Source organism: Mobula birostris, chromosome 5 (genome assembly GCF_030028105.1).
Source record: "Mobula birostris isolate sMobBir1 chromosome 5, sMobBir1.hap1, whole genome shotgun sequence".
NCBI classification, from domain to species: Eukaryota; Metazoa; Chordata; class Chondrichthyes; order Myliobatiformes; family Myliobatidae; genus Mobula; species Mobula birostris.
In genome coordinates this window covers 179,094,319-179,120,293 of record NC_092374.1, presented here as the reverse complement: position 1 = coordinate 179,120,293, position 25,975 = coordinate 179,094,319, and the positions used below count along the sequence as shown (strand labels likewise).

Below are 25,975 nucleotides of genomic sequence, written 5' to 3'. Positions count from 1 at the left end.
AAAGAATATTTCCCATGGTGGGATCATCTAGGACAAGAGAGCACAGCCTCAGGATAGGGGGGCACGTTTTCAAAACAGAGATGCAGAGAAATTTCTTCAGCTACAGGGTGGTGAATTTGTGGAATTTGTTGCCACATGCAGCTGCAAAAGCCAGGTCTTTGGATGTATTTAAGGCAGAGATTGCTAGGTTCTTGATGGAAACATAGAAACATAGATAATAGGTGCAGGAGTAGGCCATTCGGCCCTTTGAGCCTGCACCGCCATTCATTATGATCATGGCTGATCATCCAACTCAGAACCCTGTACCAGCCTTCCCTCCATACCCCCTGATCCCCCTAGCCACAAGGGCCATATCTAACTCCCTCTTAAATATAGCCAATGAACTGGCCTCAACTGTTTCCTGTGGCAGAGAATTCCACAGATTCACCACTCTCTGTGTGAAGAAGTTTTTCCTAATCTCAGTCCTAAAAGGCTTCCCCTTTATCCTCAAACTGTGACCCCTTGTTCTGGACTTCCCCAACATCGAGAACAATCTTCCTGCATCTAGCCTGTCCAATCCCTTTAGGATTTTATACGTTTCAATCAGATCCCCCCTCAATCTTCTAAATTCCAACAAGCCTAGTTCATCCAGTCTTTCTTCATATGAAAGTCCTGCCATCCCAGGAATCAATCTGGTGAACCTTCTTTGTACTCCCTCTATGGCAAGGATGTCTTTCCTCAGATTAGGGGACCAAAACTGCACACAATACTCCAGGTGTGGTCTCACCAAGGCCTTGTACAACTGTAGTAGTACCTCCCTGCTCCTGTACTCGAATCCTCTTGCTATAAATGCCAGCATACCATTCGCCTTTTTCACCGCCTGCTGTACCTGCATGCTCACTTTCAATGACTGGTGTATAATGACACCCAGGTCTCGTTGCACCTCCCCTTTTCCTAATCGGCCACCATTCAGACAATAATTTGTTTTCCTATTTTTGCCACCAAAGTGGATAACTTCACATTTATCCACATTAAATTGCATCTGCCATGAATTTGCCCACTCACTCAACCTATCCAAGTCACCCTGCATCCTCTTAGCATCCTCCTCACAGCTAACACTGCCGCCCAGCTTCGTGTCATCCGCAAACTTGGAGATGCTGCATTTAATTCCATCATCCAAGTCATTAATATATATTGTAAACAACTGGGGTCCCAGCACTGAGCCTTGCAGTACCCCACTAGTCACTGCCTGCCATTCTGAAAAGGTCCCGTTTATTCCCACTCTTTGCTTCCTGTCTGCTAACCAATTCTCTATCCACATCAATACCTTACCCCCAATACCGTGTGCTTTAAGTTTGCACACTAATCTCCTGTGTGGGACCTTGTCAAAAGCCTTTTGAAAATCCAAATATACCACATCCACTGGTTCTCCCCTATCCACCTACTAGTTACATCCTCAAAAAATTCTATGACATTCGTCAGACATGATTTTCCTTTCACAAATCCATGCTGACTTTGTCCGATCATTTCACTGCTTTCCAAATGTGCTGTTATCTCATCTTTGATAACTGACTCCAGCAGTTTCCCCACCACTGACGTTAGGCTAACCGGTCTATAATTCCCTGGTTTCTCTCTCCCTCCTTTTTTAAAAAGTGGGGTTACATTAGCCACCCTCCAATCCTCAGGAACTAGTCCAGAATCTAACGAGTTTTGAAAAATTATCACTATTCCTTGGGCTACTTCCTTAAGCACTCTGGGATGCAGACCATCTGGCCGTGGGGATTTATCTGCCTTTAATCCCTTCAATTTACCTAACACCACTTCCCTACTAACATGTATTTCGCTCAGTTCCTCCATCTCACTGGACCCTCTGTCCCCTACTATTTCTGGAAGATTATTTATGTCCTCCTTAGTGAAGACAGAACCAAAGTCATTATTCAATTGGTCTGCCATGTCCTTGCTCCCCATAATCAATTCACCTGTTTCTGTCTGTAGGGGACCTACATTTGTCTTTACCAATTTTTTCCTTTTTACATATCTATAAAAGCTTTTACAGTCAGTTTTTATGTTCCCTGCCAGTTTTCTCTCATAATCTTTTTTCCCTTTCCTAATTAGGCCCTTTGTCCTCCTCTGCTGAACTCTGAATTTCTCCCAGTCCTCAGGTGAGCCACTTTTTCTGGCTAATTTGTATGCTTCTTCTTTGGAATTGATACTATCCCTAATTTCCCTTGTCAGCCACGGGTGCACTACCTTCCTTTATTTATTCTTTTGGCAAACTGGGATGAACAATTGTTGTAGTTCATCCATGCGATCTTTAAATGCTTGCCATTGCATATCCACTGTCAACCCTTTAAGTATCATTTGCCAGTCTATCTTAGCTAATTCATGTCTCATACCTTCAAAGTTACCCTTCTTTAAGTTCAGAACCTTTGTTTCTGAATTAACTATATCACTCTCCATCTTAATGAAGAATTCCAGCATATTATGGTCACTCTTATCCAAGGGACCTCTCACGACAAGACTGCTAGTTAACCCTTCCTCACTGCTCAAAACCCAGTCCAGAATAGTCTGCTCTCTAGTTGGTTCCTCGACATGTTGGTTCAAAAAACCATCCCGCATATATTCCAAGAAATCCTCTTCCTCAGCACCTTTACCAATTTGGTTCACCCAATTTACATGTAGATTGAAGTCACCCATTATAACTGCTGTTCCTTTATTGCACACATTTCTAATTTCCTGTTTAATACCATCCCCGACCTCACTACTACTGTTAGGTGGCCTGTACACAACTCCCACCAGTGCTTTCTGCCCCTTAGTGTTATGCAGCTCTACCCATATCAATTCCACATCTTCCCGGTTTATGTCCTTCCTTTCTATTGCGTTAATCTCCTCTTTAACCAGCAATGCCACCCCACCTCCTTTTCTTTCACGTTTATCCCTCCTGAATATTGAATATCCCTGAACGTTGAGCTCCCATCCTCGGTCACCCTGGAGCCATGTCTCTGTGATCCCAACTACATCATAATCATTAATAACAATCTGCACTTTCAATTCATCCACCTTGTTATGAATGCTTCTTGCATTGACACACAAAGCCTTCAGGCGCTCTTTTACAACACTCTTAGCCCTTATACAATTATGTTGAAAAGTGGCAACAATTATGATTGAACATGGCAACAGAAGTTTTGGGGAAAAGGCCAGGAACTGGGGTTGAGGAGGTGATTTAAAAAAAGGATCAGCCATGATTAAGTAGCAGAGCTGACTTGATGGGCCCTATGGTCTAGTTCTGCTCCTATGTCTTATGGTTGTATGTTCCCGTGCCTGTGTAGAAGCGCTCCGAATCTTGCTGTTGCATTAATTTCCATCTCTTCTACCACATAATTATAACCATGATGACACTGAGGAATTGGATGTTGGTCTTTTTTAATGGGGTCTTTCTGGTTTGTTTTCTGGCTGCCTGTAAGTGGACAAATCTCATGGTTGTACAATTTATACCGTGACGGAGTTCTGAATTGCCCCTAAGAACTGTGCTTTTCAAAAGAGAGGGAGAGTTATTTATCACCGACATGTTGCTTGTAAAAGAGAGAGAGAGACGAAGACTAACTGTTGGACTGTCACTTTAAGGCACTGGAAGTAAATTTGGATTTCTAGTGAATTGGAGTTGGAGACAGCACCGGGCAGCTCGTAAGTTGCTATGGTGACCGAAGGCGGTGTTATTTAATGGACACTCGATGTTATGATTTTCGGCAGGTTGTTGACACTTCCTTCAAAGATTTTTGCCTGCTTGCATTTCTTCACAGAGAGAGGAAGAAGGAGTGATTTGAATGACAGTTGATGCTCAGCATGAGAAGATAAAATAGGAGGTCAGATGATAGACCTCAGGCACATGTTCTGGACACTGAATGAGCATTGTTGTGACCGCAGGAAACGTGGGTTTTGGAGGATCAATCAGGTGGATCGATCCGTTGCTCTTGCAGTGGAAAGGAGGAAAAGTGTTGACTCGTGGGGAGTTGTCCACGTGTCCACCCTCACCTGGGGGATAACTTCACCACAGAAAACCAGTCCCCTTTGTTAAAGTCACAGTCGGTAACCTTTAAAGGACTTGAGGCAAATTAAAGTGGATAAATCCCCAGGACCTGACAGGGTATTCCCTCGGACCTTGTAGGAGACTAGTGTTGAAATTTCAGGGGCCCTAGCAGATATAATTTAAATATCGGTGTCTACGGGTGAGGTGCCAGAGGATTGGAGAATGGCTCATGTTGTTCTGTTGTTTAAAAAAGGATCAAAAAGTAATCCGGGAAATTATAGGCCTGTAAGTTTGACGTCGGTAGTGGGTAAGTTATTGGAGGGAGTACTAAGAGACAGAATCTACGAGCATTTGGATAGACAGGGACTTATTAGGGAGAGTCAACATGGCTTTGTGCATGGTAAGTCATGTTTGACCAATCTATTGGAGATTTTCGAGGAGGTTACCAGGAAAGTGGATGAAGGGAAGGCAGTGGATGTTGTCTACATGGACTTCAGTAAGGCCTATGACAAGGTCCCGCATGGGAGGTTAGTTAGGAAAATTCATTCGCTCGGTATACATGGAGAGGTGGTAAATTGGATTAGACATTAGCTCAATGGAAGAAGCCAAAGAGTGGTAGTAGAGGATTGCTTCTCAGATTGGAGGCCTGTGACTAGTGGTGTGCCACAGGGACCACTGCTGGGTCCATTGTAATTTGTCATCTATATCAATGATCTGGATGATAATGTGGTAAATTGGATCAGCAAATTTGCTGATTTTAAAAAGATTGGAGGTGTAGTGGACAGTGAGGAAGGCTTTCAAAGCTTGCAGAGAGATTTGGACCAGCGAGGAAAATGGGCTGAAAAATGGCAATGGAGTTTAATACAGACAAGGGTGAGGTATTGCACTTTGGAAGGACAAACCAAGGTAGAACATACAGGGTAAATGGTAAGGTACTGAGGAGTGCAGTAGAACAGAGAGATCTGGGAATACGGATACAAAATTCCCTGAAAGTGGCATCACAGGTAGATAGGGTCGTAAAGAGAGATTTGGTACATCGGCCTTTATTAATTAAAGTATTGAGTATAAGAGCTGGAATGTTATGATTAGGTTGTAAAAGGCATTGTTGAGGCCGAATCTGGAGTATTGTGTTCAGCTTTGGTCACCAAATTACAGGAAGGATATTAATAAGGTTGAAAGAGTGCAGAGAAGGTTTACAAGGGACTTGAGAAACTCAGTTACAGAGAAAGGTTGAATAGGTTAGGACTTTATTCCCTGGAGCGTAGAAGAATGAGGGGAGATTTGATAGAATGTAGAACATAGAACAGTACAGCACAGTACAAGCCCTTCGGCCCACAATGTTGTGCCGACCCTCAAACCCTGCCCCCCATATAAGCTCCCACCTTAAATTCCTCCATATTCCTGTCTAGTAGTCTCTTAAACTTCACTAGTGTATCTGCCTCCAACACTGACTCAGGCAGTGCATTCCACGCACCAACCACTCTCTGAGTAAAAAACCTTCCTCTAATATCCCCCTTGAACTTCCCACCCCTTACCTTAAAGCCATGTCCTCTTGTATTGAGCAGTGGTGCCCTGAGGAAGAGGCGCTGGCTATCCACTCTATCTATTCCTCTTATTATCTTATACACCTCTATCATGTCTCCTCTCATCCTCCTTCTCTCCAAAGAGTAAAGCCCTAGCTCCCTTAATCTCTGATCATAATGCATACTTTCTAAACCAGGCAGCATCCTGGTAAATCTCCTCTGTACCCTTTCCAATGCTTCCACATCCTTCCTATAGTGAGGTGACCAGAACTGGACACAGTACTCCAAGTATGGCCTAACCAGAGTTTTATAGAGCTGCATCATTACATCGCAACTCTTAAACTCTATCCCTCGACTTATGAAAGCTAACACCCCATAAGCTTTCTTAACTACCCTATCCACCTGTGAGGCAACTTTCAGGGATCTGTGGACATCTACCCCGAGATCCCTCTGCTCCTCCGCACTGCCAAGTATCCTGCCATTTACTTTGTACTCTGCCTTGGAGTTTGTCCTTCCAAAGTGTACCACCTCACACTCCTCCCGGTTGAACTCCATCTGCCACTTCTCAGCCCACTCCTGCATCCTATCAATGTCTCTCTGCAATCTTTGACAATCCTCCACACTACCTACAACACCACCAACCTTTGTGTCGTCTGCAAACTTGCCAACCCACCCTTCTACCCCCACATCCAGGTCGTTAATAAAAATCACGAAAAGTAGAGGTCGCAGAACAGATCCTTGTGGGACACCACTATTCACAATCCTCCAATCTGAATGTACTCCCTCCACCACCACCCTCTGCCTTCTGCAGGCAAGCCAATTCTGAATCCACCTGGCCAAACTTCCCTGGATCCCATGCCTTCTAACTTTCTGAATAAGCCTACCCTGTGGAACCTTGTCAAATGCCTTACTAAAATCCATATAGATCACATCCACTGCACTACCCTCATCTATATGACTGGTCATCTCCTCAAAGAACTCTATCAGGCTTGTTAGACACGATCTGCCCTTCACAAAGCCATGCTGACTGCCCCTGATCAGACCATGATTCTCTAAATGCCCAGAGATTTTATCTCTAAGAATCTTTTCCAACAGCTTTCCCACCACAGACGTAAGGCTCACTGGTCTATAATTACCCGGACTATCCCTACTACCTTTTTTGAACAAGGGGACAACATTCGCCTCCCTCCAATCCTCCGGTACCATTCCCGTGGACAACGAGGACATAAAGATCCTAGCCAGAGGCTCAGCAATCTCTTCTCTCGCCTCGTGGAGCAGCCTGGGGAATATTCCGTCAGGCCCCGGGGACTTATCTGTCCTAATGTAAGATAAGACATTAGAGGTATATAAAATTATGATGGGTGTCGATAGAGTGAATGCAAGCACGCTTTTTCCACTGAGGCAAGAGGAGAAAAATAACAGAAGATATGGGTTAAGGGTGAAGGGGGAAAAGTTTAAAGGGAATATTAAGGGGGGGCTTCTTCCCCCAGAGAGTGGTGGGAGTGTGGAATGAGCTGCCAGACAAGGTGGTAAATGCAGGTTCTTTTTTAACATTTAAGAATAAATTGGACAGATACATGGATGGGAGGTGTATGGAGGGATATGGTCCGTGTGCAGGTCAGTGGGACTAGGCAGAAAATGGTTCATCACAGCCAAGAAGAGCCAAAAGGCCTGTTTCTGTGCTGTAGTTTTTCTATGGTTTCTATGAAGGACAACGAGAAGATCGACAGTGTCAACTCACCTGAAGACTCAAATCTCTCTCTCTCTCTCTCTCTCTCTCTCTCTCCATCACTATTCAACTCAATACCATGAACTGAACTGAACTTTACTCATCATGGTAAGTCTGTATCTTTTTACCCCTAGACTTAAAGAAGCTTGGTTTTTCATACACATATATTCCACACTTACTTTTATGTAATCATTGCTAACCTGTTTGATTTATCTACATTTATATTACTGTATTGCGTAGTTACTAATGAATATTATTAGTTTATAGCAATACTGGACTCCAAAGAGTTTTCCATCTCTGCTGGTCCTTATTCCCATCACGGGGTTCGTGACAATACATACTTTGAAAATAAATGTATTTTGAAATTTGAACTTGAACAAAAGAGAGTAGAGATGAAATATGAAGGTAAGCTAGCCAACAATATCAAAGAGGATAGAAAAAGTTTTTTCAAAAATATAAAGTTTGAAATTGAGATCAGAGTGGATTTTGGACCACTGATCAATTACGCCAGAGAGGTGGTAATGCAGGTCAAAAAATTGGCTGCGGGATTTAATAATCATTTTGTATCGATCTTTACAGTGGAAGACACCAGCATGCCAGAAATGCAAAAGTGTCTGGGGGCAGAAGTGAGTTTTGTTACTATTACTATGGAGAAGGTGCTTGGGAAGCTGAAAGGTCTAAAGGTAGATAGACTACATGAACAAGATGGACTACACCCCAGTGTTCTCTAAATGGTAGCTGAGGAAATTGTGACTGGGTTCTGGAACGGCTGCTGAAGGCAGGAATATTGCAGATATCACTCCACTCTTTAAGAAGGGAGGGTGGCTGAGAAAGGAATTCATGGACCGGATAGCCTGACTTCAGTTGTTGAAAAGATGGAAATAGTTTATTTGGATTGGAAGAGGTCTTTGACAAGCTGCCAAACAGGAGGCTGCTTACCAAGGTAAGAGCTCCATGTTCTTACAGGAAATGTACTGTAATACATAGATTAGTTGACTGGCAGGATATAAAGGGTTGGAAGAAAGGGGCCCTATTCTGCTCGGCTGCTGGAGCCTAGTGGTGTGCAACAAGAGTTTGTGTTGTGACTGCTTTTTATCATATTATATGTTCATGATTGGATGAAGGAATTGTTAGTTTTTGAGCAAGTTTGTGGGTGGCAAGGAGATAGGTGGAGCAACAGGGAGATGAAGAGGAAGCAAGGTATCTCAAAAGGACTGAGAGATTGGGAGAAAAGGGCAAAAAGTGGCAGATAATATAGTATAGTAAGTTGCATGATCATGCACTTTGGCAGATAGAGTAAAGATGTGAACCATTTTCTAAATGGGGATAAAATTCAAAAGGCAGAATCGCAAAGGGATTGGGGGTCCTTGTGCAGCATTCCACAAAAGTTAACTTTGCAGATTGAGTTGGTCGTGTTACGTACCCCGTAACTGGGTTGCCAAACCAGCAGAAATGGACCACAAGTTGGAGTCTGGATTACTAGGAATTAATAAAGTTTTATTAAAGAAACAAGTAACACAGTACTCTAATCGTAAGGATATAAATGCAACAGGTTAGCAATGATAATACACACGTGTACACAGAACTAGGGTGTCAGAAATCAACCAAGCTCTATCACAGTCTAGGGGTAAAATGATCAGTCTTAAGTGACGCAGAGTTCAGTTCAGCTTAGTACAGTTCGCAGTAATCGCTGTTGTGCCGTTGGAGAGAGAGAGAGAGATGCAAATTTGATTCAGGCAGACCTTTGATGTTCTTCGCAGTTGGTTTCGGGCGGACCCTTTTATGTCTTCTATCCCGCTGTTGTCACCGACTGTGACCCCTCCGTTCCGGATACAACCGTTCTTCCGCGGTGAACCCAGCACCCAGGCAAGGGCGGACACACACACACCAGCTTCCCACCGATCGTACCTTTACACCCTGGGCATCTATGGTCGGTACCCGCGAACCGGACCTCCAAACACCCACCGACTTGTGGGGGCACACCGCTCTTCCAGGGTCTCATTATCTTGTGATCTCGTGGTGTGTCCTGTGCCTTAGCGAACCTGTTCTTTTTATCCCCCTGCTGGGGTGTTGCCTATCCATCAAACTTCAAACAGTTCAGGTTCAAAGCAACCGGTCTGTCAATATTCTGAATTGTGTTTCTTTTCCGTTATCTCTCTCTCCTCTCTCGTTAACATTTTGAATGTTTCTCCATTGTCTCCCTTATCTCTCTCATTAGCATCAATCGTCTGATAACTTGGTTTGTCGTCACAGTGGTAGGGAAAGAAAGTGCAATGTTGGCATTCATTTTGAGAGGACTAGAATACAGAAGTAAGAACGTAATGCTGAGGAACACAAACAAGATTTTGGAGGAATTCAGCAGGCCAGGCAGCATCCATGGAAATGAGTAGAGTCAATGTTTTAGGCTGAGACCCTTCCTCAAGACTGGAGATAAAAAGATAAGAAGTCAGAGTTAGAATTTGGAGGATGTTTTCTGTAGTGAAAAGAGTCTAGGAACAGAGGGCACAGTCTTAGAACTGAGAGGCAGATCCATCCAGATCAAATATGAGAAAAAATTCTTCAGCCAGAGGGTTGTGAATCTGATGAATTGATTGCCACAGACAGATGTACAGGGCATTTCATTGGGTGTATTTAAAGTGGAGGTTATCGGTTCTTTACTAATCAGGGCATCATAGGGAGAGGGCAGGATTTGGGTTTGGGAGTGATAATAAATCAGCCATGATGGGATAGTGGAGCAGACTCAAAGGGCCCAATGACCTAAGTCTAATGGTTTTATGGTCTGGACCACCTCAATGAGAGGTCTCATCGACTGGGTTTTGGTGATCCCCTTTCCGTGGGAGATCATTTAAGGAATAGTGACCATAAGATGGTGGTACGCTTGGACGCAGCAGCACATTGGTCCAAATAACGGTGCGTTTGTCCATTTTGTAACACTTTTTTTTGATATCAGGTCACTGCTGCATTCTCAGTTGTTCAAGTACCACTCCATCAGTCCTATACGCAAGTTACACCATAGCGATTCAGCTGGATTATTGTATATTATTGCTGTGTTGTCACTTGAACGTGTTACGTGCCATTATGCCAAGATGTTGGGTGATCCAAGAAATGCAGCGAGTAATTGTCTTGGATATTTTTATTGGGCTTGCAAGACCAAGTTGGACATTGGTAACATAGAATCCTGCTTCTCTGTTCTTTGGCTAGACCGACTGCAGGGGAACTGCATTGCCTTGGTTATGATGGGGACTCGGCCTAGGCCATGGGGTCACCTAAAATGACATGGCCTGTTACAGTTGCCCAGGAGCAAGGAGCTGAGGAGGTGTAAGAGAGCAAAGGCCTCTGCTGAGCATGCAGGAACCAAGCTGGAGTGAGAGCTGGCGCTTCCCTTCAGTGCTGCCTTCCGGTGTTCACTGGGTGGAAGAAAGATCTGGACCAGGGCAATCTACAATTATGGGAAGATAGTGAAACTGATATCATACCATGAGGTTGGACACTACCCAAGCACCAATATGAAGTGTTGTGAGTTTGGCCTCAGTGGCAGTAGCGGGGGCCACAGACAGATAATGTCGGTGAGGGTACAGAATGCTAAATTGTACTGAGTGGACACCTGATGGCCTGAACATCGGTTTCCCCAACCTCGGGTAACGCTCCCCACACCCCCTCCCCACCCACTCTCTTTTTCTCGACTGCCAATGCGGAGAGGGAGTGCCACCCTGCAACTCTGCAGCACATCAGCTGAAGCTTCCGCTGTTGAAGCCAAGCATCTTTGTCGCATTTCTTGTTCAATACTGCGCGATACGCGTTCAGTGTTTCTTGGAAAGTCTTTGCACAGGAAAACAGACCTAATTAGCATATCAGAAAGTAAATCTGCATGGCTCTATTTTGGGTCTAAACAAAGATGCCTTTTTGAAGATTGCAAGTCACTGCTAGATTCCAAGAACTTCAAATACTGAGGGACGATTCCATCAATGCCCATCAGTGAGTGACTCAATAGCGATGGTGTTGACATTTGGACTGTGACCTGCAATTGTGGTGAGACCTTGGGCAATCCAACAAATGGATCGAGTGATTGTCTTGGACATTTTTATTGGGCTTGCAAGACCTTGTTGGACATTGGTAATATAGAATCTTGCAACTCTTTTCATTGGAAAGACTGAATGAATTGGAGCTGCATTGCCTCGGTTGTTCTGAGGACTCGGCCTCGGCCATGGGGTCACACTTTGCAGCCACCTAGGGGCAGAGAGCTGAGGCTGTGTGGGAGAGAGCAAAGGCCTTTGAGCTCAGTGGACTCATGCTTGGGTGGGGGTTGGCCCCTCCCATCAGTGTTACCTTCTGGTGTTGGCTTGGTGGAAGAACAAGCTGGACCTGGACGATCTGCAATCATGCCTCTCAGAAGCTTTGGCTACATTATTTTTCTTCGTGATTGTATGTTTTTCTGAAATGGTAACCATATGTTCTTTTTGCGCTATGTGCAGTTTGCTGTGTACTGTTGGTTATGTGTTTTGTATTTTGGCCCTGGAGGAATGTTGTTTCTTTTGGTTATATTCATGTATGATTGAGTTATATTTAAACTTACAATTGAAACTTGAACTTCAGTTCTGAAATCTAATGAAAGCTATGGATAAGGTGAAGTATGGACCTTATTGGAGAGCATTAAACTGGAGCAACCAAAATTGCAAGAGCATTAGGCAGAAACTCGGTGGAGTAAACTGGGATCTCTTTATTGCTAACTGCCGACGGGACATCAACCGTCTCTACTTCTTTGCACCTTGTTCCCATTCCAACCTCACTCCTTCCAAACGCTCTGCTCTCCATTCCCTCCGCACTAATCCTAACACTATAAAACCCACCAATGGGGGGGGGGGGGGGAGGAATGCTGTTGTAGTCTGGCGTACTGACCTCTACCTTGTCGAGGCACAGTGACAACTCGCGGGTACCTCCTCTTATTTACCCCTCGATCGTGACCCCACTAAGGAACACCAGGCCATTGTCTCCCACACCATCACCGACTTTATCCACTCAGGGGATCTCCCATCCACTGCTACCAACCTTATAGTTTCCAGATCCTGCACTTCCCATTTCTACCTCCTACCCAAGATCCACAAAACTGCCTGTCCTGGTAGACCTATTGTCTCAGCTTGCTCCTGCCCCACCAAACTCATTTCTGCATACCTCAACACGGTTTTATCCCCCCTTGTTCAAACCTTTCCCACCTATGTTCGTGACACTTCTCACGCTCTTAAACTTTTCGATGATTTTAAATTCCCTGGCCCCCACCGCTTTATATTCACCATGGATGTCCAGTCCCTATATACTTCCATCCCCCATCAGGAAGGTCTCAAAGCTCTCCGCTTCTTTTTGGACTCCAGGCCTAACCAGTTCCCCTCTACCAGCACTCTGCTCCGTCTAGCAGAATTAGTCCTTACTCTTAATAAATTCTCCTTTGGCTCCTCCCACTTCCTCCAAACTAAAGGTGTAGCTATGGGCACCCGTATGGGTCCTAGCTATGCCTGCCTTTTTGTTGGCTTTGTGGAATAGTCTATGATCCAAACATAGAAAACATAGAAAATAGGTGCAGGAGTAGGCCATTCGGCCCTTCGAGCCTGCACCGCCATTCAGTATAATCATGGCTGATCATCCAACTCAGAACCCTGCACCAGCCTTCCCTCCATACCCCCTGATCCCCCTAGCCACAAGGGCCATATCTAACTCCCTCTTAAATGTAGCCAATGAACTGGCCTCAACTGTTTCCTGTGGCAGAGAATTCCACAGATTCACCACTCTGTGTGAAGAAGTTTTTCCTAATCTCAGTCCTAAAAGGCTTCCCCTTTATCCTCAAACTGTGACCCCTCGTTCCGGACTTCCCCAACATCGGGAACAATCTTCCTGCATCTAGCCTGTCCAATCCCTTTAGGATTTTATACGTTTCAATCAGATCCCCCCTCAATCTTCTAAATTCCAACGAGTACAAGCCTAGTTCATCCAGTCTTTCTTCATATGAAAGTCCTGCCATCCCAGGAATCAATCTGGTGAACCTTCTTTGTACTCCCTCTATGGCAAGAATGTCTTTCCTCAGATTAGGGGACCAAAACTGCACACAATACTCCAGGTGTGGTCTCACCAAGGCCTTGTACAACTGCAGTAGTACCTCCCTGCTCCTGCACTCGAATCCTCTTGCTATAAATGCCAGCATACCATTCGCCTTTTTCACCACCTGCTGTACCTACATGCCCACTTTCAATGACTGGTGTATAATAACACCCAGGTCTCGTTGCACCTCCCCTTTTCCTAATCGGCCACCATTCAGATAATAATCTGTTTTCCTATTTTTGCCACCAAAGTGGATAACTTCACATTTATCCACATTAAATTGCATCTGCCATGAATTTGCCCACTCACTCAACCTATCCAAGTCACCCTGCATCCTCTTAGCATCCTCCTCACAGCTAACACTGCCGCCCAGCTTCGTGTCATCCGCAAACTTGGAGATGCTGCATTTAATTCCATTATCCAAGTCATTAATATATATTGTAAACAACTGGGGTCCCAGCACTGAGCCTTGCAATACCCCACTAGTCACTGCCTGCCATTCTGAAAAGGTCCCGTTTATTCCCACTCTTTGCTTCCTGTCTGCCAACCAATTCTCTATCCACAATACCTTACCCCCAATACTGTGTGCTTTAAGTTTGCACACTAATCTCCTGTGTGGGACCTTGTCAAAAGCCTTTTGAAAATCCAAATATACCACATCCACTGGTTCTCCCCTATTCACTCTACTAGTTACATCCTCAAAAAATTCTATGTAATTTGTCAGACATGACTTTCCTTTCACAAATCCATGCTGACTTTGTCTGATGACTTCACTGCTTTCCAAATATGCTGTTATCACATCTTTGATAACTGACTCTAGGAGTTTCCCCACCACCGATGTTAGGCTAACCGGTCTATAATTCCCTGGTTTCTCTCTCCCTCCTTTTTTAAAAAGTGGGGTTACATTAGCCACCCTCCAATCCTCAGGAACTGGTCCAGAATCTAACGAGTTTTGAAAAATTATCACTATTTCTTGGGCTACTTCCTTAAGCACTCTGGGATGCAGACCATCTGGCCGTGGGGATTTATCTGCCTTTAATCCCTTCAATTTACCTAACACCACTTCCCTACTAACATGTACTTCGCTCAGTTCCTCCATCTCACTGGACCCTCTGTCCCCTACTATTTCCGGAAGATTATTTATGTTCTCCTTAGTGAAGACAGAACCAAAGTCATTATTCAATTGGTCTGCCATGTCCTTGCTCCCCATAATCAATTCACCTGTTTCTGTCTGTAGGGGACCTACATTTGTCTTAACCAGTCTTTTTCTTTTCACATATCCATAAAAGCTTTTACAGTCAGTTTTTATGTTCCTTCCAGTTTTCTCTCATAATCTTTTTTCCCCTTCCTAATTAAGCCCTTTGTCCTCCTCTGCTGAACTCTGAATTTCTCCCAGTCCTCAGGTGAGCCACTTTTTCTGGCTAATTTGTATGCTTCTTCTTTGGAATTGATACTATCCCTAATTTCCCTTGTCAGCCATGGGTGCACTACCTTCCTTGATTTATTCTTTTGCCAAACTGGGAGAAACAATTGTTGTAGTTCATCCATGCAACCTTTAAATGCTTGCCATTGCATATCCACCGTCAACCCTTTAAGTGTCATTTGCCAGTCTATCTTAGCTAATTCACGTCTCATACCTTCAAAGTTACCCTTCTTTAAGTTCAGAACCTTTGTTTCTAAATTAACTATGTCACTCTCCATCTTAATGAAGAATTCCACCATATTATGGTCACTCTTACCCAAGGGGCCTCTCATGACAAGGTTGCTAATTAACCCTTCCTCACTGCTCAAAACCCAGTCCAGAATAGCCTGCTCTCTAGTTGGTTCCTCGCCATGTTGGTTCAAAAAACCATCCCACATACATTCCAAGAAATCCTCTTCCTCAGCACCTTTACCAATTTGGTTCACCCAATCTACATGTAGATTGAAGTCACCCATTATAACTGCTGTTCCTTTATTGCACACATTTCTAATTTCCTGTTTAATACCATCCCCGACCTCACTACTACTGTTAGGTGGCCTGTACACAACTCCCACCAGCGTCTTCTGCCCCTTAGTGTTACGCAGCTCTACCCATATCGATTCCACATCTTCCCGGCTTATGTCCTTCCTTTCTATTGCGCTAATCTCCTCTCTAACCAGCAACGTCACCCCACCTCCTTTTCTTTCATTTCTATCCCTCCTGAATATTGAATATCCCTGAATGTTGAGCTCCCATCCTTGGTCACCCTGGAGCCATGTCTCTGTGATCCCAACTATATCATAATCATTAATAACAATCTGCACTTTTAATTCATCCACCTTGTTACAAATGCTCCTTGCATTGACACACAAAACCTTCAGGCGCACTTTTACAACTCTCTTAGCCCTTATACAATTATGTTGAAAAGTGGCCCTTTTTGATGCTTGCCCTGGATTTGTCAGCCTGCCACTTTTACTTTTCACCTTACTACTTTTTGCTTCTACCCTCATTTTACACCCCTCTGTCTCTCTGCACTGGTTCCCATCCTCCTGTTGTGAACTAACCTCCTCTCACCTGGCCTCTTTAATTTGATTCCCACCCCCAACCATTCTAGTTTAAAGTCACCTCAGTAGCCCTCGCTAATCTCCCTGCCAGGATATTGGTCCCCCTGGGATTCAAGTGTAACCCGTCCTTTTTGTACAGGTCACGCCTGCGCCAGAAGAGGTCCCAATGATCCAAAAACTTGAATCCCTGCCCCCTGCTCCAATCCCTCAGCCGCACATTTATCCTCTGCCTCATTGCATTCCTACTCTCACTGTCGCATGGCACAGGCAGTAATTCCGAGATTACTACCTTTGCGGTCCTTTTTCTCAGCTCCCTTCCTAGCTCCCTATATTCTCCTTTCAGGACCTCTTCCCTTTTCCTACCTATGTCATTGGTACCTATATGTACCACGACCTCTGGTTCCTCACCCTCCCATTTCAGGATATCTTGGACACGATCAGAAATATCCTGGACCCTGGCACCAGGGAGGCAAACTACCTATACTGGTATCTGTCCCCAACTTTTCCTTCGCTACATCGATGACTGCATTGGCGCTGCTTCCTGCACGCATACTGAGCTCGTTGACTTCATTAATTTTGCCTCCAACTCTCACCCTGCCCTCAAGTTTACCTGGTCCATTTCCGACACTTCCCTTCCCTTTCTAGATCTTTCTGTCTCTATATCTGGAGACAGCTTATCTACTGATGTCTACTATAAGCCTACTGACTCTCACAGATACCTGGACTATTCCTCTTCTCGCCCTGTCTCTTGCAAAAATGCCATCCCCTTCTCGTAATTCCTCCGACTCCGCCGCATCTGCTCTCAGGATGAGGCTTTTCATTCCAGGATGAGGGAGATGTCCTTTTTTAAAGAAAGGGGTTTCCCTTCCTCCACCATCAATTCTGCTCTCAAACGCATCTGCCCCATTTCACGCACATCTGCTCTCACTCCATCCTCCCACCACCCCACTAGGAATAGGGTTCCCCTTGTCCTCACCTACCACCCCACCAGCCTCCGGGTCCAACATATTATTCTCCATAACTTCCGCCACCTCCAACGGGATCCCACCACTAGGCACATCTTTCCCTCCCCTCCCCCCTGCATTCCGCAGATATCGCTCCCTACGCAACTCCCTTGTCCATTCGTCCCCCCCATCCCTCCCCACTGATCTCCCTCCTGGCACTTATCCTTGTAAGCAGAGCAAGTGCTACACATGCCCTTACACTTTCTCCCTTACCACCATTCAGTCCTTCCAGGTGAGGTGACACTTCACCTGTGAGTCGGCTGGGGTGATATACTAAGTCCGGTGCTCCTGATGTGGCCTTCTATGTATTGGCAAGACCCGACGCAGACTGGGAGATCATTTTGCTGAACACCTACGCTCTGTCCGCCAGAGAAAGCAGGATCTCCCAGTGGCCACACATTTTAATTCCACATCCCATTCCCATTCTGATATGTCTATCCACGACTCCTCTACTATAAAGATGAAGCCAAACTCAGGTTGGAGGAACAACACCTTATATTCTGTCTGGGTAGCCTCCAACCTGATGGCATGAACATTGACTTCACAAACTTCCGCTAATACCCAATCTTCCCCTCGTACCCCATCCGTTATTTATTTATATACACACATTCTTTCTCTCTCTCTCCTTTTTCTTCCTCTGTCCCCCTCACTATTCCCCTTGCCCATCCTCTGGTTTCCCCCCCTCCCCCTTTTCTTTCTTCCTAGGACTCCTGTCCCAAGATCCTCTCATATCCCTTTTGCCAATCAACTGTCCAGCTCTTGGCTCCATCCCTCCCCCTCCTGTCTTCTCCTGTCATTTTGGATCTCCCCCTCCCCCTCCCACTTTCAAATCTCTTACTAGCTCTTCTTTCAGTTAGTCCTGACGAAGGGTCTCGGCCTGAAACGTCAACTGTACCTCTTCCTAGAGATGCTGCCTGGCCTGCTGTGTTCACCAGCAACTTTGACGTGTGTTGCTTAAACTGGGACCTGCTGTTTTTGGGCAAGTCCACATCTGTCATGTGGAGGGTACTTAAAGACCAACTACAGAGAGTAAAGGACAGATAGGTTCCAGTAAGGAGGAAAGACAGGGATGGCAATGTAGAGGAATCTTGCATGTTGAGTGAGTTGATGAATTTAGTCAAGAAGGGAAAGGAAGCCTATTGTATGTAAGACTTAGGAAGCCTAGATCATACAACCCACTGAGGATTATAAAGAAGCTAGAAAGGTACTCAAGATCAGAATTAGGAGAGTCGAAGGACCATAAAAAAAGTTATTGGAGAATGGGATTTAATAGAATCCTATGGTATTCTGTAGCTACATCAAAATCAAATGTGCCATCAAAGTCAACCTATGCCCATTGTGAATGCAGTGTTCTGCTACCGCTGATTTCTCCAGGTAAGCCAAATGGACACACCTCCTGTGCCCCTTGTTGCGGGTTTCCTCCGTGCATCCTCTCTGGCCAAAATACGCTGCTCTGTATTCACAGGGAATCCTGTAAACGCCAACTGTCCTGGGTCCCCGGTCATCTTTGACCCTCATAAGCTGTGATTTGAGCTTCCTTATGGATTTGTGGATACTATCCTGACGATGCTTCCAGAAACCGTGGAAATCTAGGGAAGACAGGCAGTACCATAAGGAGAAGGTGAGGCTTCTTTGTTCTTTAGTCTTCCTAATGAGGTGCTGGGATAAGGTTATAATCGATACCTGTACCTGAATGGAAGCCTGAGAAAAGTTTATTCGTTTTGTAGATTGTTTCAAAATATTGCTAATGTGCTGCCTTATCCACTATTTCTGGCAGCTCATTTCAAATACAAGTCACATTTTGTATGCCACTGATGTCCCTTTAAATCTCTAGCTTCTGATGTTAAACAGATACCACTTTATTTTTAGCAACTCCTCCCTGGAACTAAGACTATGTGCTTTCAATTTATCTATGCCTGCCATGATCTTGTGTACATCTATCAGATCACCTACAAGATAGCTTTTTATAGCAGCTCATGGTTGAGCCCACTAGGGGATCAGCTATTCTGGATTGGGTGTTGTGTAATGAACCAGAATTGATTAGAGAGCTTAACATAAATGAACACTAAGGGCCAAGTGATCATAATATAATCAAATTTACTCTGAAATTTGAGAAGGAGAAGATAAAGTCAGATGTATCAGTATTAGTGCAATTACAGAGGTATGAGAGAAGAGTTAGCCAGAATTGATTGGAAAAGAACACTGGGAATGATGACAACTGAGCAGCAATAGCTGGAATTCCTGGAAGCAATTCGGAAGGCGGAGGGATGTACATCCCAAAGAGGAAGAAGTATTCAAAAGGCAAGTTGACACATCTGTGGCTAGCAAAGTCAAAGCCAACATAAAAGCCAAAGAGAGGGCAAACAGAGCAAAATTGGCAGAAAGTTAGAGGATTGAGAAGCATTTAGAAACCAAGAGAAAGAAACTTTAAAGCGTTATTAGGAAGGAATACGAAAGTAAGCTAGCCAGTAATATTAAAGAGGACACCGGAAGTTTCTTCAGATACGTAAAGTGTAAAACGGAGGCGAGTTTGGATATCGGAACAATGGAAAATGATGCTGGAGAGGTTGTAATGGGGAACCATTACTGAATAAGTAATGGACAAGCTGAATAAGTATTTTGTGTCAGTCTTCAGTATGGAAGACACTAGCAGGATGGTGAAAGATCCAGGTGTCAGGGTTCATGAAGTGTGTGAATTTACTATTAGAAGAGAGAAGGTTCTTGAGAAACTGAAAGGTCTGAAGGTAGATAAGTCACCTGGACCAGATGGGGTTCACCCCAGGGTTCTGAAACAGGTGGCTGAAGAGATTGTGGAGGCATTAGTAATGATCTTTTACGAATCAATGATCTTGGTTCCAGAAGACTGGAAAACTGCAAATGTCATTACACTCTTCAAGAAAGGAGAGAGGCAGAGAATGTAAAGTATAAAAGAGAAAATCTGCAGATGCTGGAAATCTAAGCAACACACACAACATGCTGGAGGAACTCAGCAGGCCAGGCAGCATCTACGGAAAATAAAAGTTGATGTTTTGAGCCAAGGAAGACCCTTTGGGCTGAGTCCTGCCGAAGGGTCTCAGCTCGAAACGTCAGCTGTACTTTTTGCCATAGATGCTGCTTGGGCTGCCGAGTTCCTCCAGCATCTTGTGTGTGTTGAAAGTAAACTATAGACCAATTAGATTGACCTCAGTTGTTCAGATGATGTTCGAGTCAATTATTAATAATGAGGTGTCAGGATACTTGGAGGCACACGATAAAACAGGCCATAGTCAGCATGGTTTCCTCAAGGGAAAATCTTTCCTGACATATCTGACTGAATTCTTTGAAGAAATAACAAGCAGGATGGACAAAGGAGGATCAGTGGATGTTGTGTACTTGGATTTTCAGAAGATCTTTGACAAGCTGCCACACATGAGGATGCTTATCAAGATATGAGCCCATGACATTACCAAAAGATTCTAGCATGGATAAAGCAGTGGCTGATTGGCAGGAGGCAAAGAGTGGGAATAAAGGGAGCATTTTCTGTTAGCAGACAATATGAAAATAGGTGGAGAGGCAGGTTGTTTTGAGGAAGTAGAGAGACTACAGAAGGATTTAGACAGATTAGTAGAATGGGCAAAGAAATGGCAGATGGAATACAGTGTTGGGAAGTGTATGGTCATGCACTTTAGTAGAAGAAATGAAAATGTTGACTATTTTCTAAATGAAGAAAAAATACAAAAATCTGAGGTGCAAAGAGAATTGGCTGTCCTTGTTCTAGATTCCCTAAAGGTTAATCTGCAGGTTGATTCTATGGTGAGGAAGGCAAATGTGATGTTAGCATTCACTTCAAGAGGACTAGAATATAGAGGCAAGGATACAATGTTGAAGGTTTATAAGGTACTTGAGAGGCTTCACTTGGAGTATTGTGAACAATGTTTGTCCCCTTGTCTGGGAAAGGATGTATTGAAGCTGTAGAGGGTTCAAAGAAGGTTCATGAAAATGATTCCAGGATTGAATGGCTTTTATTCACTAGAATTCAGAAGAATGAGCGGTGAACTCATTGAAACCTATTGAATGTTAAAAGGCTTTGATAGAGTGGATGTGGAGAGAAGATTTCCTATGATGGGAGAGTCTAAGATCAAAGGACACAGCCTCAGAATTAAGTGGTGTCCTTTTAGAACGGAGATAAGGAGAAATTTCTTCAGCCAGAAAGTGGTGAATCTGTGGAATTCTTTGCCACAGGCAGCTGTGGAGGCCAAGTCTTTATGTATATTTAAGACAGAGGTTGATAGCCTGATGCTAACCATGACTTGTACACTTTCATACAAAAATACATGAACAAACTACAAAGCTTCCAACATTGAGCCATGACATGAAACTTGACACAGGCCTTCATTCTGAGAAATAACCCTCTCCCTAACTCTAAGCCAGTTATGAATCCAATTTACCATTTCCCCCCAGTCAAGCATAACTTCCCATGCACAAAGCCAGGCAGACTCCTCCTAATGAGATTGTCTATCCAAATGTTGTTAGATCCTGTCCTTCAGAATTCCCTCCATAACATCTCCTCTACTCATATCGGACTGACAGGTCAGTAGTTCTTTCGCTTGTCTTTACTACCTTAAATGATGGGACAGCAGTGAGCACCCCAGTCTTCGGGAGCTTCACCTATGGCTAATGACAAAGAAAACATTACCGTACGGGCCCCTTCAATTTCTTTATCCAGTCTCCCACAACGTCGGAGATGCTCTTGGTCAGACTCTGGGGATTTATCCACCTTAAAGCACTGTAGGGCTGCCAATACCTCCTCCCGATAATCTGAATTTCCTCCAATACATCTCCATTGTTTCCCTTAACTCTTACGAAACCATAACATTTTCCTTGGTAAACAAAGAGGAGATAAATTTTTAAAATATCCCACCTGCGGTTTGCTCCCTAGCCACCATTATAATTCAAACTTAAAAGCAATTGATTATCAGTGTACATACAAAGTTTGTACATGTCCCTCATACAACCCTGAGATTCTTTTTCTGTGGGTATACTTAGCAAATCTATAGAATAGTAACTGTAAACAGGATCTGTAAACTGTAAACATCTGTAACTGTAAACTGAAAACAAACTGTGCAAATGCAGGTAATAAATAAATAGCAATAAATAATGATGATGGTTATGAAGACACGTAGTCCTCTTTTATTGTCATTTAGTAATGCATGCATTAAGAAATGATACAATATTTCCTCCGGTGTGATATCACAAAACACAGGACAAACCAAGACTGAAAAAACTAACAAAACCACATAATTATAACATATAGTTACAAACAGTGTAACAATACCATAACTTGATGAAGAAGTCCGTGAGCACAGTAAAGTTCAAAGTTTCTCAAATGTCCCACATCTCACGCAGACGGGAGTAGGAAGAAAAACTCTCCCTGCCATGCCAACCACAATCCGACTCTGAGTCATCCGAAAACTTCGAGCTCTGATCAGCTCTCCGACACTGAGTACTGAGCGCCATCTCTGTCTGAACAATTCGACCTCCTTCTTGGTCGCCAAAAGCAGGCAAGGCCGGCGATTTTGAGGCCTACCCTCCGAAAGATTCACGACCACACAGTAACGACAGCAGCGAACAGGTGTTTTAGAAATTTCTCCGGATGTTCCTCCGTGCTTTCACATCCATTCTCCATCAAATCAGAATTGTCCACGGCCCCTATTTAACAGATACGACATCATTTTTCACCGGAGAGCTGCGCACGTGCAGCGCGCCACCTTCTTCTCCTCCTAACTTAACAAGTTAAAGGAATCCTTAAATGAGTGTAGTGATCCCCTTTTGTTCAAGAGCCTGATGGTTGAGGGGTAGTAACTATTCTTGAACCTGGAGTTGCAAGTTCCGAGGCACCTGTTCCTTCTGCCTGATGGCAGCAGTGAGAACAGCGCGTGGCCTGGGTGGTGAGCATCTCTGATGATGGAAGCCGCTTTTCGACAGATTCTTCTTATTGCTATAGGGCTTCCTGGGACTTTCCTCAACCTTCCTAACCAGATCCATTTCATACCTTCTCTTTGCCTTCCTGATACCCTCCAGAATATTCTTCATGTTTTTATATTCTTCACTATTGTAATCATTTTTATAATCATTTTACATTGATTAAGAGAAATTTCTTCTCCGAGGTCGTGGTGAAAATTACTGCATTAAAGTAATTAAAGTCAAATCATTCAATATATTCAAGAAGCAACTGAACATTGTTTATATCTAATAGAATCAGGAGATGGAGGAAGAAAGCTCTCTCCAAACAGCCAATCATGATTTACTACTTTTCCTCATCACTTGTTACCAGGAGGAATAGAGTCTCCCCAGCTTTGCTGTTTCTGCATTGGTTGCCTGGGAATTTAGGATGGACAAGAGACTGCAGATGCTGGAATCTGAAACAACACACAAAATAAATCAATCAGCTTTATTATCACTAACATAGGTCATGAAATTCATTGTTTTACAGCATCAGTGCAAAGCATTTAAAAATTATGATAATTTATATTAACTAATGCAAAAAAGAAATGTCCCATAAGGCATTTTGATACTTGTTTGTTTAAAATAATTCCAACTCCATGCATATGCTGTTGACCTCCAGAATACATTATCAGAGAACTATTCTTAGTGAATTTGCCACTGTTGGTCCATCTAATTTCTGACAGGCCTAAGTTATCAACTTCCAACCTTTTCATTTCATTTAATGTGTTGTCCAACTTTCCTTTCTGGTAAAGTGTACAGATGATCCATGTTGCTACCCTTAGCCTTTTCCTATTGCTTATAATCTCTGGATGACGGTCTGGTGTCACCTGCAGCACATGACTACCCCTACCAAGTGAGGTGTTGTTCTCCCATCCTCCCGCCACCCCACTAGGGATAGGGTTCCCCTTGTCCTCAACTACCACCACACCAGCCTCCGGGTCCAACATATAATTCTCCATAACTTATGTCACCTCTAATGGGATCCCACCACCAAGCCCACCTTACCCTCCCTCCACCTTCTGCTTTCCTCAGGGATCACTCCCTATGCAACTCCGTTGTCCATTCATTCACCCCCCCATTCCCCCCCCCCCACCAATCTCCCTCCCAGCACTTATCCTTGTAAGCGGAACAAGTGTTACACATGCCCTTACACTTCCTCCCTCACCACCATTCAGGGCCCCAGACAGTCCTTCCAGGTGAGGCAACACTTCACCTGTGAGTCGACTGGGGTGATATACTGCGTCCGGTGCTCCCGATGCGGCCTTCCATATGTTGGCGAGACCTGACGCAGACTGGGAGATCATTTTGCTGAACACCTACACTCTGTCCGCCAGAGAAAGCAGGATCTCCCAGTGGCCACACATTTTAATTCCACATCCCATTCCCAATTCTGATATGTCTATCCACGGCCTCCTCTACTGTCAAGATGAAGTCACACTCAGGTTGGAGGAATAACACCTTATATTCCGTCTGGGTAGCCTCCAACCTGATGGCATGAACATTGACTTCTCTAACTTCCGTTAATGCCCCTCCTCCCCTTCTTACCCCATCTTTTATTTATTTATTTATTTATTTATTCCCTTTATTTTTCTCTCTCTCTCTTTTCTCCCTCTGTCCCTCTCATTATAACTCCTTGCCTGTTCTCCATCTTCCTCTGGGCTCCCCTTCCCATTTCTTTCTCCCTAGGCCTCCTGTCCCACGATCCTCTCCCTTCTCCAGCCTTGTATCCCTTTTGCCAATCAACATTCCAGCTCTTAGCACCATCACTCCCCCTCCTGTCTTCTCCGATCATTTCGGATCTCCCCCCCCCACACCCCACTTTCAAATCTCTTACTATCTCTTCTTTCAGTTAGTCCTGACGAAGGGTCTCGGCCCGAAACGTCGACTGTACCTCTTCCTAGAGATGCTGCCGACCTGCTGCATTCCACCAACATTTTCTATGTGCGTTGCTTGAAATTCCAGCATCTGCAGATTTCCTCGTGTTTGTGAGATTGTGTTCATGGTTTGATGGATTATTTAGAAATCTGAAGGAAGAGAGGAAGAAGCTATTCCTAAAACATTGAATGTGGTTCCTCAGACTCAGTACTTCCTCTCCACTAGCAGCAATGTGAAGAGGGTGTGAAACTGTTGTTGAGGGTCCCTAATGTTGGATGTCACTGCCTTGAGGCATCAACATTTAAGACTAGTACACACAAAATACTGGAGGAACTCAGCAGGTCAGAACACCTACAGAGAGGAAAGAAGAACCAGCACTTCAGGCTGACAGCATGTTTTCGATGCTATGGACTGTTCTGTCTGTGAAAGCCTCTCACAATCCTGTGCATTGGGGCCTCCATACCAAATGGTGATGCAACCAGGCAGAATGCTCGCCATCTGTAGAAATTTGCAAGTGTTTGGTAATGGACCAAATCTCCTTCAACTCCTAATGAAGTGGAGCCCCTGGTATTTCATCAATGTATTAGGCACAGGGTAAATATTCTCCAACAGAACATAATGAGATTCCCCCTCATTCTTCTGAACTCCAAGGAATACAGCCAAAGAGCTGCCAGACGTTTCTCATACAGTTACCCTTTCATTTCTGGACATGATGCACAATGTTTTGTAGATTAACTCAAAAATCCTACTTCAGCATATCTCAATTTTAGAAAATGAAACAGTATAATGTGAAATTGTTTGTGGGAGCTGAATACTTTTTCAAGGCACTGTATCTCGAAATTTGTACTTTGTAAGTGATTCAACACCTCCTGTACTACAATGTCACTGTCACTTTACGGTTCCTAGTTTCCAAGTCTTCAAGACACTTTCCATGGTGAATGAGCGTAAATATGCATAAACACTATTCAATGCAGGGACCCTATTGTCTGGAAGCACCTGAATCAAACTGATCTGAGTAACAGTGGTTCTCAGGAATTGTCAGCCACAATTTCCCTAAATTTGCAATGAAATCAATCAGCATTTTACTCCCAATTTTCAGCAATTAACACACTTGTAGAACTGATAATCTAGCACAAACATGCTGGTGGGGAGGGGGGTGCCAGGACACCTGATTTTGCCGACCATTAGATGCTACTCCTATTATATCTCATCAACTTCCATTTCATTATTTTCCATAGAA

General features: G+C 44.1%; 1 protein-coding gene across 1 annotated transcript in view; it reads left to right on the top strand.

Moving 5' to 3' along the window:
- LOC140198430 (uncharacterized) overlaps window positions 1-25,975 on the top strand; it is a 49,949-nt gene that overhangs the window by 13,437 nt on the left and 10,537 nt on the right. The gene's annotated exons all lie outside the window — the stretch shown is intronic.